The 15978-nt window shown below is 35.8% G+C and overlaps 1 protein-coding gene across 2 annotated transcripts in view; it reads right to left on the minus strand.

Annotated features, from left to right (window-relative positions):
• Window positions 1-12234: 12234 nt before the first annotated feature.
• fndc5b (fibronectin type III domain containing 5b) overlaps window positions 12235-15978 on the minus strand; it is a 38834-nt gene continuing 35090 nt past the window's right edge. For both annotated transcript variants that reach the window (XM_051136021.1, XM_051136020.1), the window contains one exon: window positions 12235-15274. The gene's annotated coding sequence lies outside the window, so the exon portion shown is untranslated. The remainder of the gene's footprint in view (window positions 15275-15978) is intronic.

Genomic DNA, 15978 nt, shown 5'->3' on the forward strand with positions numbered 1-15978 from the left:
TTCAAATCTATCTATTGTTACATTTAAAACCGTATTTAGTCACCAGGAGAGGGCAGCATTGCCTTCTCCATTTCTCTGGCTCTTTATCTCCATTTTAGTCCTTTGTGTGAAACAGTTTTTTTGTGCTTCTATATTTGTCCCAGATGGCACAAAATGCACTTGACACATGTAGAGCAACTGCAGCGGAGTCTATTTGAAATACCACAAGAGAGATGTTTTTAGTTTACTAAAGCACACATTCAGCATGAGAAATCCCAGTACCCCTCACGTACGACAATCATTACGACCGTGGATGACAATGTATTGTCAAAAGGACCCTATACTTCACCTGTAAACCTCAGACCTGCAAATTAAATCCCACGTAATTTATATTGAGAGCTAAATGGATATCAATGCAAAACAGATACTGTATAATAGTGTGTTTTCCAGTAACCCATGAGGAAGCTTTCCTTAATTTTGTCTGTCAACACGGACTATCTTGACCGTTGTGCTCCTATAAAAAACAGGCACTGTTTTGCTTCTACTTATAGAATCGAACCCAAGCTGTTGACTTGTGTGTGGCTGTGTGTATGTATTGCGTACATGTGTAGAGTCAGGTGTGCATGTGGGTTGAAGCGTGTGACGCAAAGTGCTCAAGAGAATCCTTGACGCACACGCTCGAACGAAAACGTGTCTCAAAACGTGTGGGAGGCTCAGAGCTTCAGAAACGCGGCTCTCCTCTTGTCGTTCTCCTCTCACGCGCGCCGTATCCTCTCGCCTGAGGACTTTCCTCAAACTGCATTTGCATTCGTTCTGTAACGTACCCTGGAAACGGTGGGCAAATGCTCAAGATGTATTTCCTTTTCTATCCCTCGTCTATATATAGGTGAATCGTGGGTGAAATGCCATCGATTTCGCCAAGGTCTCTAGTTCAGAACGGATGATACTTACGCTTTACAGCCAGTAAAAATAGATTAAACCTAAAGGGCGGAAAGTCCGGCGCGCACAGGCCGCTGTCTGTGAATGGCTTATGGGATTTTGCTTACACTTTAAACACACCAAGGTTGAACAAGATGGATGGGTTTGATCACGGAGAGTCGGCCGAGAATGTGCGGCCCATTACTTTTTACTTTATTTTTTACCTTAGAAGCCATCTTCTATAATTCACTGCTCAGCTGCTGAGTAATTTTGATCTAACCGCCGTGCTTTGTGTAGGCTTGACCCAAATGAATCGCTCGATCTCGACGAAGAGTTCCCGCCGAAGGTCTTTAATTTACGCCGAATGGGTGCGAATATCTTTCCGTTCAGCTCGTTTTTATATGGATAGGAGATTTCTTTAAATTACCATAAAGCATTTTTAAACAGTCAGTGGAGTGTTATTACTTCATTAGTCAGTGATGGCTTAAATACAGCTTGTCAATTTTTTTTTTTTTTACTGAAGAAACAGTTTGGAGGAAGTCTGTAATTAAACAATCATGATTTGATTGTTAATTTTACAAGACAGACAGTTTCGTTGTTGTTTTAAACACAAACGAAATGCACAATGTGGCTCCAAAATGTATTCAGATGGTTAAGGTCCACTGAAGTGCCTTATTCTGTGTGGTGACGTAATTTCAAATAACTAAATAACTCAGTCATTTTAAACAGGAAAACAGGGCGGGACATATCGATCAATCCCGCCCCCTTTTTAAAATAGCCAATAGCGTTTGGCCACTCGGTAAAGCCGCATTTGACAGCTTATGACAGCCACAGTCTAATTAGTGATGGGGAGTTCGGATCATTTTACCGACTCAGACCTTTGAGTGTCGTTCAGCAAAATGAACAAATCTTTTTTCGAGTCAATTCGCTCATTTTGGCAAAATATAATACAAATGTTACATGTTACCTCCCTAACACATCTACTGCATACACAAACGTTGATCACACTACAAACAAGACAAAACTATAATGCTATAAGAAACAGAAAAGATTAATTCATTGTTTACCTGTGTCTTTAGTCTATGATTAGCTCACCTCACCTCTTATCTGACAAGTTTTCGGGTTGGAGTCGTTCGTTCATCACGTGACAGCCCCATGAGCTTAAAAGAGAAGTCCACTTTCAGAACAACAATTCATAAATAATTTACTCCCCCCCTTGTCATCCAAGATGTTCATGTCTTTCTGCCTTCAGTCGTAAAGAAATTATGGTTTTTGAGGAAAGCATTTCAGGATTTTTTTTAAGCACAAAAGCTTGTGTAGCACAGGTTCTGGTATGCGCGTTCACGATGCTACGAATTGAATCATGTCAAAAGGTCACGCCGAATGTAGGCCGATCTACAGACCCAGTGTTTACAAAGCGAACGCCCAAAGACTAAGAAAGTAAGTCAAACGCTGTTTACAAACAAAAAGGTACAACGTGTAGGACGATTCTGAAGTTGTAGGAGAAAATAATATGGAGCTTTTCGCCATACTCAGATGATGAACTTAGACGTGATTCGTAGTAGTGATGGGAAGTTCAGATCATTTTACCGACTCGGACCTTTGAGTCTCATTCAGCAAAATGAACAGATCTTTTTCGAGTCATTTCGTTCATTTTAGCAAAATCAGCATCATGTGACAGCCCCATAAGATGAACGAACGACTAGAAAAACCCGAAGACTCAAAGCAGGTGAACTCATTCCAGTACAGAACCTAATAGGATGTTGCGCATGCGCGACTGGACGAATCACTCCCCAAAACGACTCGTTCTTCGCGAGTCACATTAAAGATTTGTTCAAAATGAACGAATCGTTCAAGAACGACCCGTGGACGCGCATCCGAGATGCAAATTTTGTCTTGTCTTTTTTATTTGAAAGAAAACACTTTTTGAGCTAACAGTTTAAAGTCTTTTTGGCACGTTGTGGTTGCAACATGTTAGTGTGATCTACACCTGTGGTTTCTCTGATAGGGTCGTGCCAACGTCATACACTCACTAAAAATGACCCAGTTATATGGACTAGTTAATTAAAGGTAATTATAAAAATTATGAAAGTGATTTTTTTTTTTTTGTCATCTAATGCAGAGATATTAGTACATTATAGTAATTAGTTCATTGTTCTGGAAGAGTATGTTCACTTATAGTCTGTTTCTGATGAAGTGATTCCTGTGTAAGTGCAGAGCTCCACCGTAAAGCTGGTTTGAGGAGAGTGTGACCTGGTTTCAGGGCAGATGACTGAACATTTGCTTGCTGTTTCAGGTCAGTGCTGTGCTGTCACTGAAAATCTTACATTTCACCTTGAGTGAATCTTGTACTTCTATTTTTACCTTTGGTAAACTTAAACGATTGGTTTTCTGAGATGTGTCCCATGTTCCCATGTTGTTGGAAATTCTCTGATTTATCAATTAGACAGTGTTTTTAGCTGATTAACATTGATTCAGTTTTGGTCAAACTGGAAAAAAAAAAAAAAAAAAAGAGGGAGGGACGTAAAGAACTTAAAATGTTATTAATGTTAAAAAAATATAAATGTTTTAAGAAACTTTTGTGAAGGAATAAAAATGTACAAAAAACAATCTGTTAAAAATAGAAATATTTCTAGCAAATACAAAAAAATCATTGCTAAAAAATGTAACTTGAAAATTCATTTGCAAATTGAAAAAAAATGTAGGAAAAATAACTTAATCAAAAAATATAAATATTACTTCTAGATAGTATAAAAATACTATGTAGTATTAAAAAATATAATTACAAATAAATTTTGTAGAGTGGAGAGAGTTTGTACAGGATTTTACACAAAATATGTAATGGGCCACTAGAGATGTATTTTAATTTAAAAAAAGAAATAATAATAATTTAATTTGCTTGATTGATTGATTTGGTTTGAAAAAAATATTAAAAAATTAAAATGTTACAATAAAAACATTCTCTCTGTGGGGGAAATGTTAAAAAAAATATAAATGTTTCAAGAAAATATAAGAATGCTTTGCTAAAAATAAAAATGTAACTGAAATTAAATTGAAAATAAAAAATGCTTTTGTAAAGGGAAAATTAAATGAAAATATGTAAAAGGAAAAACATAAGTAAAAAAATAACAATTAAAAAATATAAATATTACTTCTAGATAATATAAAAATACTATATAATATTAATTAAAAAATGTCATTGAAAATAATAAATTCTGTAGAGAGGAGGGAGTTTATACAGTAGTTGATACAAAAAAAAATAAAGAGCTTAAAATATTACAATAAATTTCTCTCTCTCTCTCTATGGGGCAAATGTAAAATGTGAAACTTAAAATGTTATTAATGTTAAATGTTACAAAATAAACATTTCAAGAAAATATAAAAATGCTTTGCAAAAAATAACAATTTAACTGAAAATTTGATTGTAAAATGAAAAAAAAAAATCATTTTGTGAAGGAAAAAATGTACAGCAATGCTCAAATAACATAACTTGAAAATTCATTTGAAAACTGAAATAGAAAATGTAAAGAGAAAAACGTAAAGAAATATAACTTCAAATCGCATTGAAAATAATAAATTCTATAGGGTGGAGAGAGATTATACAGCATTTTATACAAAATACGCAGTAATGAGCCACTAGAGATTTGGAAACAAAAAAACAAAAGAAGCATCAGACACTAGTTTGAAAATACATGATCCTTTATTTTTTGTGGTTGTACATAATTAGACATTTATCTATTTTATGCCCATATAAATTGTATAATTCTGTGTAGAATAGCAGAAACATGCTAGCCCTCATGAAGCATTGTTCAAGAACAACAGTTAACATAGACTCGATGGATTACATAAAACATTCCTTCTGTTTTGAAATCCATGCTTTATAGTAAATATGTGGAACGAATGTCATCGTCACGTTAATTATGCACCGCTCGGACTCCGGCCGTCACGTCTACCGAGTTCATCTCGCTCGTTTGGGTTCTTTAAGGCATGATCTCTCCGCTTTGCCTTCAGTAGACCTTCAGGATGCTTTACTGGAAATGCTAAGTTGCCACGACACACGACTATGTACAAGAAATGCTAATTTGAAACACTCTAAATGTAGCATAATCTTAACCTGACACCTTATTTTAAGTTATGGTGTGTAACCGTATGCAGTGGACCGAGTGAAAGGATGATTTCACACAGACTGTCAATACACATGTCCATACACAGGCCAATGCATTGATTCACAGAAGCTTAACATAAGCATACACATACTGCGATCCATCACGTCTTCTCAAGGCTGTTTGTTCCTCATCATGACAGGCTGATAGAAATAGTAACGCGGAGCCTATTTTTGTTTCTCATTTTAAACGGGGACTGAACGTTTTATGATGAACTATTTATTCTCAGTCTTCAAAGACGCTTGTGATGCTTCAAATATAACTTGAAAATGATGCCTTTCGTTCTTATGCGAAACACAACTGTTTTTGTCCATACAATGAAAGAATGATTATCATTGAAAACAGTTGTACTACTTAAAGGGACAGTTCACCCAAAAAAATGAAAATTACCCCATGATTTACTAACCCTCAAGCCATCTTAGGTATGCATGACTTTCTTCTTTCAGACGAATACAATCAGGGTTATATTAAAAAATGTTCTATTAACCTGCTGGAGCTATCTGGAGTACTTTTTATGATGGATTGATGCACTTTATTGGACTTCAAAATCTCAACACCCATTCACTGCCATTATAAAGCTTGGAAGAGCCAGAATATTTTTTAATATAATTCCGATTGTATTCGTCTGAAAGAAGAAAGTCATATACAGCTAAGATGGCTTGAGCGTTAGTAAATCATGGAGTAATTTTCATTTTTTGGGTGAACTGTCCCTTTAATTAGTACAACTGTTTTCAATGATAATAAATGATTATTTCATTGTATGGACAAAAACAATTGTGTTTCTGAAAGAAGAAAGTCATATACAGCTAGGATGGTTTGAGGTCGAGTAAATCGTGGGGTCATTTTCATTTTTGGGTGAACTGTCCTTTAATATTTTTGTGGAAACTGTGATTTTTTTTTTTTTTTACATTAAAAGTTCAAAAGAACAGCATTTTTAATGGAACTGTTTTATAGTAATTTAGATGTTTGTATTTAAAGGCATTTTTGTATTTAAATACAAGTTTTCACCTTACAGTAAAGAAAATTCAGCTTAATGTCAAGCAAAAACATTTTAATAAGCTAAATATTATACGTCTATTAATTGTTTATTTCGATTTTGAGATCAAATTTGACTCTGGCATGTTTTTAAATGGATTTCATGTCTTCCATGCTATGAAAGTTAAGTCAAATGAACATTTTGGACCCCAAAATATATATATTTTTTGTGTTTTCTGAAAGAAAGGAAGCCGTTTGAGTTTGAATTTGTAAGGAAATGAACAAAGTTTCATTTTTATGGGTGAACTATCCCTTTAAGATGTTGCCATTACTACAACTTTTGCTCCCACTATTTTCAAAGTTTGCAAATCTAATGATTTTAAACTCAATTTTCTAAACTTCAAAAATAATTTATGTCAGCTAGGGAGATGATTTTAAACTTTCTACTCTACAATTGGAGAGACATATCAAGCTGTTTTAAGCATTTAGACCATATACTTGTAAACATTTGGTTCTTAAAGGGACAGTTCACTCAAAATGAAAATTCTGTCATTATTTACTCTCACATGCTGTTTTAACCCTATAGACCAATTCGGTGTTTGCAAACAGTGATGACGTTTTTGTGGGCGGAGCCTATCTGGTGGCAGAAAATGACAGTTACAAAACAGATAGTTCCGGTCTTTGATTCTGATTGGTTGAGCCACATTCGAAGCTGTTGTAAATTACACTACAAACAAACACCTTTGTTACATCTGTGTGTTGCTCTACAACCACTTTGTTGCAACCACAATTGTTTCTGAGGAACTACATTGTTTGGCAGAAGAATACTGTTTGTATTAAAATCATTGCACTATATTTACTCTTTTTCACTATATTTACAGACTTTATAAAGTCTGAAATATGACACACAAACTGGCATTTGAGACAAAAAAGTCAGAATTGTAAGATAAAATAGGTAAATGTAAAATGTTATAGGTTTAAATAGTATTTCATGCTGTAACTGTAGGGCTAATATAGTATGTTCCCTATGAATTGCATATGTGAATATTATATAGACCTATTGTTTAAATTAAATTTATGCTTTAAATGTAGAGTAATCATAGCAGGTTTCATCCATTAGTCTGTACGAGCATCTGCGTTTAGCTTCAAATGGTGTCTTTGACGACAGTATTCTATAAAAATTATTCGCATTTCGATTCTGACATCCAAAGGCACAATATATTTTTCTCTTTTCCCATGGAGTTTTTCTGCCACCACAAAGTGCGCGCAGCTGCAAGTGACATAACTGTGACGCCTACTCCAAATTGGTCTATATGACTGACTTTCTTGTGTAAAACACAAAAGGAGAAAATTAGCAGAATGTTCACACTGCTCATTCCCATACAGTCTTTGGTCCCCATCCAGTTTCATTATGGAAAAGATCAGCTTTGACATTCTGCTATTTTTTTTTTTTCTCATGTTCAACAAGTATGGCTCATATGGGTTTGGAATGACATTATTTGAATATCCTTTGAAAGCACAAGCCAAGCTTCTCAAATTAGTTGAGCTATTTGTGTCAGCGTCTGTGTTTTAGTCTACGTCACACGAGCACCAGAAGCCCGTCCAGCTCTTCTAACTGATGACACAAGCACGGGAGCACAAAATGTGATTACATTTTCTAAATCTCTCCAACTGTGCAGCCTGCGAAAGCTCTCTGGAGTGTCACTAACAGGAGAATTATTCTCTTCAATAAGTAGCAAATGAGCTGCCTCTCTTAAATCCAGACGTTTGCGCTCCGTCTTTGGAGATTTCTCTTTGAAAGGACATTGGAAGTAAAGAATGGGATAAGCTTGGATTGCGGGAGGGGAATACATTGCTCATTCTGAAATGATTTCAAACTCCTCGTGAAATGTGAATCCTGATCGAATGACACACTATTAGTGTAGATTGCTGGTTTTCATATGCGGGGGAACAATCTAAGCTGATTTGTATGATTATGACTGCGTTCGGAATAGCATAATACTATACTCATTTTCTGTTTGCGTGGGGGCATCTAATCAGAAAATGTCCAGGTCATAATTCAACCGAATGAATAAATAAAGAAAAATGAAAAAAAAAAAAACCCATTATATTTTGCATAATGTAAAGCCTGTTTTAGGACCATTGATATTTCTGTTTTCCCTCTCAATATTTTGATTCAAAATATATCCTGGTGTATATTTTCTTGAAACTTTTTATTTAAAGTCAGCATAAAAAAAATAAATAAATAAAACAAAATTGGGGCTAATGAAAATGTTTTTGAAAAGAAATCTCTTATACTCACCAAGGCTGCATTTGTTTGATTAAAAATACACTAAAAACAGTAAAATTGTAAAATATTATTACAATTTAAAATACCTGTTTTCTATATGAATATTTTTTAAAATATAATTTATTCCTGTGATGCAAAGCTGAATTTTCAGCATCATTACTCCAGTCTTCAGTCACATGATCTTTCAGAAATCATTCTAATATGCTGATTTGCTGCTTAAGAAACATTTCTTGTTATTATCAATGTTGAAAACAGTTGTGCTGTTTAATATTTTGTGCGTACTGTGATATTTTTTTAGGATTCGCTGATGAGTAGAAAGTTCAAAAGAACAGCATTTATTTAAAATAAAAATCTTTTGCAGCATTACAAAAGATTTTTGTCACTTTTGATCAATTTAACGCATCCTTGCTGAATATAAGTATTCATTTCTTAAAAAAAAAAAAAAAAAAAGACCCCAAACTGTTGAGCGATACTGTGCAAATCATTTAAACATTTTAAAATTAGTTAATATTTTTACAAATAATTATATCAAGCTAAATATTACATGTAATAATATTTAGTTTGATATTATTAAAAATATATTTTCTTTTTCTTTCTTTAGATTTTGGGTTAAGACATGTTCTTGAATAGATTTGCCAAAATGTGCAGTATATGTGACTCTTGACCACAAAACCAGTCTCAAGTAGCACGGGTATAGTTGTAGCAATAGCCAAAAACAGTACATTGTAGGGGTCAAAATAATCGATTTTTCTTTTATGCCAAAAATCATCAGGATATTAAGTAAAGATCATATTCCATTAAGATGTTTTGTAAATTTCCTACCATAAATATGTCAAAACTTAATTTTTGATTAGTAATATGCGTTGCTAAGAACTTCATTTAGACAACTTTAAAGGTGATTTTCTCAATATTTTATTTTTTTGCACCCTCAGATTTCAGATTTTCCAAATATTGTCTTATCCTATCAAACCATACATCAATGAAAAGCTTATTTATTCAGCTTTCAGATGATGCATAAATCTCAATTTCAAAAATCGACCCATATGACTGGTTTTGTGGTTCTTGGTGACATATTATATGGAGAACAGCAAGAAATACAAACTCAGTCTTGCATTTCCAGGTTGATAAATGAACCAGCTGTGATTTTGAAACGGATCAGAAACAGACATTTTTCCATAAACTGGAAAGCAAGCAGTAAGCAGTACACTAGTATTCCACTCCGAACACATGAAATGTTCAATAATCTGCATTAAAAGTGCTGCCGGTTAATACAGGACCCGAAACCTCAACACATCTCTGAAGAGAAAGCACGTGGCCGGTCCTCTCTGGTTCGAGCCGGTCCTCACACCCAGCCTTCTGTTCCTGTGCGTAAGCCGCTCAGACAGAATATTGATATGAGCCATTTTTCACCCAGCAGTCTGCCTGAGCTCCCTTCCCCATGGCCAAGGTTAATTAGCAGTCATTAAAGAAGAAATATACGCGTTCCTCCTCTGGCGGGAATGAAAAACGAAGGTGCGGATGACTCGTGGATGGCAGCGGAGTGAGAGGACAGTCCGTTAGCCTGTCGCCATGGTGATAGAAACGAGAAGGTATTGGTCACCAATGCGGGGATGTTTAATTGTTCTCAGATTCCTTCAGGTGCCTTTCAGCTCACTTGATTAATGGTGCAATCCATCCCGACAATGAGGGCTTTTGAATATGAATGACCACACAAAGTCTTCTATACGTACATAGAAGTATCAGCCTTTTAACTTCTACGCTCTTCTATGCGTTTGAAAAATGAGATTGCTCTGTTTCAATTCCACTGCTCATTGTGTACTCATTCAGGTTGGTTTGGAGATTAATGGGAGGTTTTGTTCTTCAGATCAGATGCTAACAGTCTCATGCACGTCCTTGGGAAATGCATGCGGTCTGTAACCTTATTAAAGTCGAACTGCCGCAATGTTGTGGAGTCCCAAATGGCCAATGGCTGAGGGAATCAATGTTTTCTAGACCTCTGACCTGCATTTCTACAATTCTTCATTCCTGACATGTGAGGACTTATTCAGTCTAGCTGATAAGGACACTAACAGACAAGACTGCTCGCCTGGTCTTGCGTACATTTCGCTTGAATTGTCAAAACATTTCTTATACTGCGAATAAAGTCGACATGAAATGTACTCACACAACCCTTTTTACTTTTGTAATGTGATTTTGAAACCAAATTACTTTTTACAAAGAGCTTTGAAAAAAAAAAAAAAGATGAAAAACATGCTTAGGGCTGGGTAAAAACATTGATTTCACGATTTTAATCGATTCTAATTTTTACAAATAATATTGATTCTTATGTTGCGTTCATGCCGTATCGTAATTAGCGTTCACGTCAGCTGTTCACGTCCTCAGAATCAGAATTATGCTTTTCTATGGCAACACTATCAACGCCTAAACCTATGTTGGTCAGGTGGTACAGCGGTCATGGGGTACAAGTCGTAGCGCTCAGAAGACTCCCAGTTCACATGTTGTAATTACGAGCTCTACGAGGACGTGAACGCTTTCTAAAAGCAAAGTCCCTTTAAGGCAAGTCATTTCACTCAGCAGCCATCAAACTCGTTTAAAAAGCTTATTTTTCAGGCTAGATCAGCCAGTGCACATGCACAGTACTGAGTGCACGTCTCAGATCACCTTATTTTTTTAGTGTGGAAGTAAACTGTTCATAATCTGCCATAGGGAAACAATGAGACGAATATCGAAGTGCAGTAAACGGTAAAACAGTTTGCACTACAAACCAGTGTGTTCATAATTAAGATAATACATTAAAATGATATGTAAGACACACCAGTTTGCAATATCAAGCAGCGAAACGAGCTTTTTGTGCAGCTAAAAATAGCTGGAAGTGGATGAGACCGGAAGCCAGACACAAAAAAAAATTACAAATGGCTGCACCCACTCTTATAGGAAAAATAAGGTATCCAACCGGGACTTTGCGGCTATAATGAGCATTGCATCTTTCCCATAGACTGTAAAAAATATAGACGTAGTGTCTGTGACGTCACCCGTAGGTTTCTGAAGAGCATTTTTGAAGCTCTTAGCGGGCGGGAGTCGGCCGTCGCCATCTTGGAATCTCGTCACTGCACGGGCGGGACATAGATGGAGCTGGTTGCTGAAACCACGCCCGTCTAGTGCGACAGTGCTGACAGCAGCGGCAATCCACCTGTCACTCAAGTGGCCGCGCCCTACATTATGCAGAACTTTAAGGCTTAATATAAATTAAACGGATGAGTATATGGGATTGACTCCTTTTTGGAGCCAGTATCTAGCGGCCAGTCGATGAATTGCAGTTTTAGTCACTTCCGTTTTGGCTTCAGGAGGGAGACCGGAAGGTTGCCGCTTGATCTTTCCCGATTCAAAATGATACCAGTGACCAGTCTTGGATATTCTATAGTCTTTGTTACAAGTTGGAATCACGTAATAACGGGAATTCCGATATGGCTCGAACGCACCTTTAAATCCAAAGAATCGATTAGTCTACCCTGTTTTTATTTAATGAATGGATATAGCACGCCGTCCATCCAATAGGACAAATCAAAATAAGTGTTGTGCTTTGTTACTTTTTGTATGAAACACAGTCTCAGATTTCAAATTCTGTCTATTAGAGTATACAAACACTAAAGGCTGTTTTGGCGCTGTTTAATAGAGTGAGAGATCTTTATATTTCAAAAAATAAATTGGAGTAGAAATATAATTATGCAACTAATTTTATTATTATAAAAACCTAATTGAGTGTAATTTAGGCGTTTGTATATGGGTAATTGCTAGGATTCATTGCTTTTGTGTCCCCAGTAAAGATCATGATATTATTGCCTTAAATATTTCAACAACATCAAGTTTAAAGTTGTCTTTGACATAAATAACAGCTTTTGAATTTTAAGCATATTTAATTTTTAATTTAATTTAATTTTTCTAACAATTCTGAACATTTTGCAGCATTTTAAACCACCAAATATCCCCAGGCTTGTGTCTGCCATCAGTAATAGTTTTCTATAATATTAGTATTAAATTAATAATAAATAAATAAATATATAAAGGTTTTTAGCTTGTCTCTCATAAAATTGTCCACCCTGTTATATTTGACTACTGTCCCTTGTTACCATTTTTTTTTAATTAATTAATTAATTTATTTATTTATTTTTGCTCAGACTTGGCTGATTTTAGGTCAAAATGTCCACTCTGTTAGTGTCCACCCTGTTAAGTCAGAAAACAGGGTGGACATATTTAGTAAATGGATCCTTAAATGTATATACCTAAGATTGATCCAAAATTATTTTTCACATGTTTTACATCTCCATATTAATTACACAAGAATTGATTTAAAAAAAAAAAAAAAAAAAAAAAAGTGTAATTTGCGTGTAATTTAAGTGTTATGATGTCCAAAACACACTGAATACTAGGAATGACCTATTTCCTTCAACAAGGTGGACATGGAAGAATGGTGATATTTGGTGGTTTCAAATGTTGTAAAATATTTAGAATTGTTTAAAACAAACCAACTTAAATATGCTTAAAGTTCAAAGGGCATTATTTGTGTCAAAGGCAACTTTAAAATTGATGTTGTTGAAAATTTCAATATCATGATCTTTACTGGTGACACAAAAGACACCAAATCCCAAGCTGTTTATGAACCCGAATCCTGTATATGAGTCGAATCGTAAGCTTGTGAATCAGTATCGAATCGAGTCGTCAAATTTGTGTCAAAACCCAGCCCGAAACATAATGATAATTAAATGGTTCATTTTTAACTGCAAATGACTGGAAATGATAGAAAAAAAAAAAAATGCAAAATCAAATTCAGTAATGACCACCTGAATGAAAACAAGTAAACTGAAGTGTTTTGCTAGCAGTCTAATATACAAGATGATCATATATAAAATGTTTGAATATTTGGTTTAACTTTTGCAATTCTTGTCAACTAAATTGTCAAGAAAAATTAAAAGTGATTTTAAAATAGAAAAAAACTAAAACCATGAATAACAAAAAAGTGTAAAATTGTAGTTCCATAATATGAAATGCAGGATTTAAAAAAAAAAAAAAAAAAAGATATTATGTCCATTAATTAAGAATTAGTTAAATTTTGTGGCCACGTTTTACTAATTTGTGCACTTGTTTTAATTTAAGTAAAATGTGACCACGATTTAACTAAATCAAGGAATTAATAAGTAGTGGAAACAAATTCTCAATTCATAGCTATGATATCTTGTTTTTTCCAACCCGCATATCATATGGGGCTCCAGGAAAAATAAATAAATAAATAACATTAAATGTGCATTTTTACATCTTAAAATCAGGGTAGGTGATTTGGTTCTAAAACATTTTTTGTCATGCTGGTTGAAAGTCTCTTCACATTCTGCTAGCATCTAAGTTAAGTGGTCTAAATGCATTTATATGTGTATATATATATATATATATATATATATATATATATATCATCTGTGGAAGGCTTAGGACCATAAAATGTTCGTCCAATCATTTCCCTCGGTCCGAGGGCTACGATAGGCTGTCCTACCCGCCTGTCAACGTATTTATTTGCATCCCTCCGTGCACCTTTTTCGCGTCATCAGCACATTCATACGCTATTTCAGACCGAGCGAGAATGGAAGGCGTTAGTGTACTATTAAGTGCTTTGTACTGTAATGTTTTCTCAGTAAATGAGACATGAGGTAATTGACAGCGTTGCGTTCAACCCTCCACCAACGCCGTCTCTCATCGTGTCGCTAGTTAGCATCTGCTTGGTGCGTTTATGTGTTTTGGAGGAGCTGTGGCTTTGGAGACTGATTTTACAGGGCATCTTATGCTTTCAAAGCTAGCTTGCTATTGCTAGCCTCTGCAAAATCGCCTACCCACCCTTTAAGGATGATATCGAACCAGTAAGGAAAAAGAACTAGGAAGATGTAGTATGAAAGTAAATAGGGTCAGTTTTGATTTCATGTCGACTTTAAGACTGTTTAAAGGGAAAGAAATGTAAAAGAAGAGCCTGTAGAAAAAAGGCACCCGACTCTATATCATAGCGGCACATAAAAGCGGTAAATAGCCATACTCATGACCAAAATGCTAATGAATGTAATATGAGGACCAAAATAACCATCACTGTACAGTAATGTGCTCATTAGAGACAGCAAGCTGTTGATTTACTTGAGACACACAAGCGGTTAAATACGTTTTCTATCACTATTATAGTATGGAGGTCTTCATCGTCAATGGCTGATGTGCAGTGATTGGGCCGCAGGTGGGTGAATGCGACGCGGCCGATGTGGTCCATTGTTTTTCCTATGGATGTTTTCCTGAATGCCCTGAGAGCAAGAGTGCTGAGAAGAAAGATCCCACCGCACCAATTAAACCACATCAAATTAGCTAGACTGTCTGTGATTGGCTGCTGGAGGGAGGATAATGGAGGAAAGAAATCGAAGTGTGAAAAGAAAAAAACAAGTACACAAGATAGCGACGAGTATGGAGTGAAGTGAAATATCGTAATGTCATCCCTGTCAGAAACCTGATCCTGGTTCGGAGCTGATAATGACGGTGAGCTCGGAAAAATAAAAAAAACGCTCTCGCTTCTTTTTTTCACAACACACCTTCCTGGTTTATTTGGGGTTTATGCGTGGTGGCAGGTTTCTCCTTATCTCTGTGAGTCTACACCGGAGCCGAAGACACTCCTGGTGGTACGGCGTCTCTGGTTTTCCAGCTCACAGCGGGGTTTGAGTCCTTCAGCTGTGGATCGAAACTCAAACGGCTCAAGCTTCCAGGTCTGGAACCATCTCGTCCATTTCGTCCTCGAGTTTGTGTCAGTGTGCCAAACAGACAAGCACCAAAGAGTTCATGTTGGTCGATGGGAATACTAAAAGGTCGTTTGACTGAGGATGAGAGGTGGGCTTCACAACTTTGTGATTTGATGGCTTACTTGTTTTGTCTCAGAGCACTTTGGGGGAAGACAAAACAAAACGAGAGTTAAAAGAACATAGACCGCATTTCCTCAAGGAAATATAACAATTGCTTGCAAGGCAGTAAAAGAACAGTGTTTTAGGTGAGCTCAGGACACTAAATGTGCGTCTTATTGTCAGTCGGCGGCACACAGGAATCAATAGACACGCTATGTTCCAAAAGCTAGTGAACTGCCTAGGCAGCAATTTAAGGCATCATAGGTCCGACACAAAGGCTGTTCCAAAAGGTAGGCGGTGTAATTATATTAGCATCGCATGAATCCTTTGTGGACAAGAATACATTGCGATGAACAGTCCAATTAAAGGAGAACTCCGCTTCCAGAGCAACAATTTACAAATAATTTACTCCCCCCCTTGTCATGCAAGATGTTCATGTCTTTCTGTCTTCAGTCGTAAAGAAATTATGGTTTTTGAGGAAAATATTTCAGAATTTTTCTTCATATGATGGACTTGATTGGTGCCCCCATTTTGAACTTTCAAAATGTAGTTTAAATGCAGCTTCAAAGGGCTCTAAAAGATCCCAGCCGAGGAAGAAGGGTCTTATCTAGCGAAACGATCTGTCAGTTTTTTTTGGGAAAAAAAGGTGTACTTTTTAAGCCCAAAGCTTGTGTAGCACAGGCTCTGGGATGCACGTTCACAATGCTACGAATTAGTGATGGTTCATTCTTGAACGATTCATTCA

Source organism: Labeo rohita, chromosome 19 (assembly GCF_022985175.1).
Source record: "Labeo rohita strain BAU-BD-2019 chromosome 19, IGBB_LRoh.1.0, whole genome shotgun sequence".
In the NCBI taxonomy this organism is placed as follows: domain Eukaryota; kingdom Metazoa; phylum Chordata; class Actinopteri; order Cypriniformes; family Cyprinidae; genus Labeo; species Labeo rohita.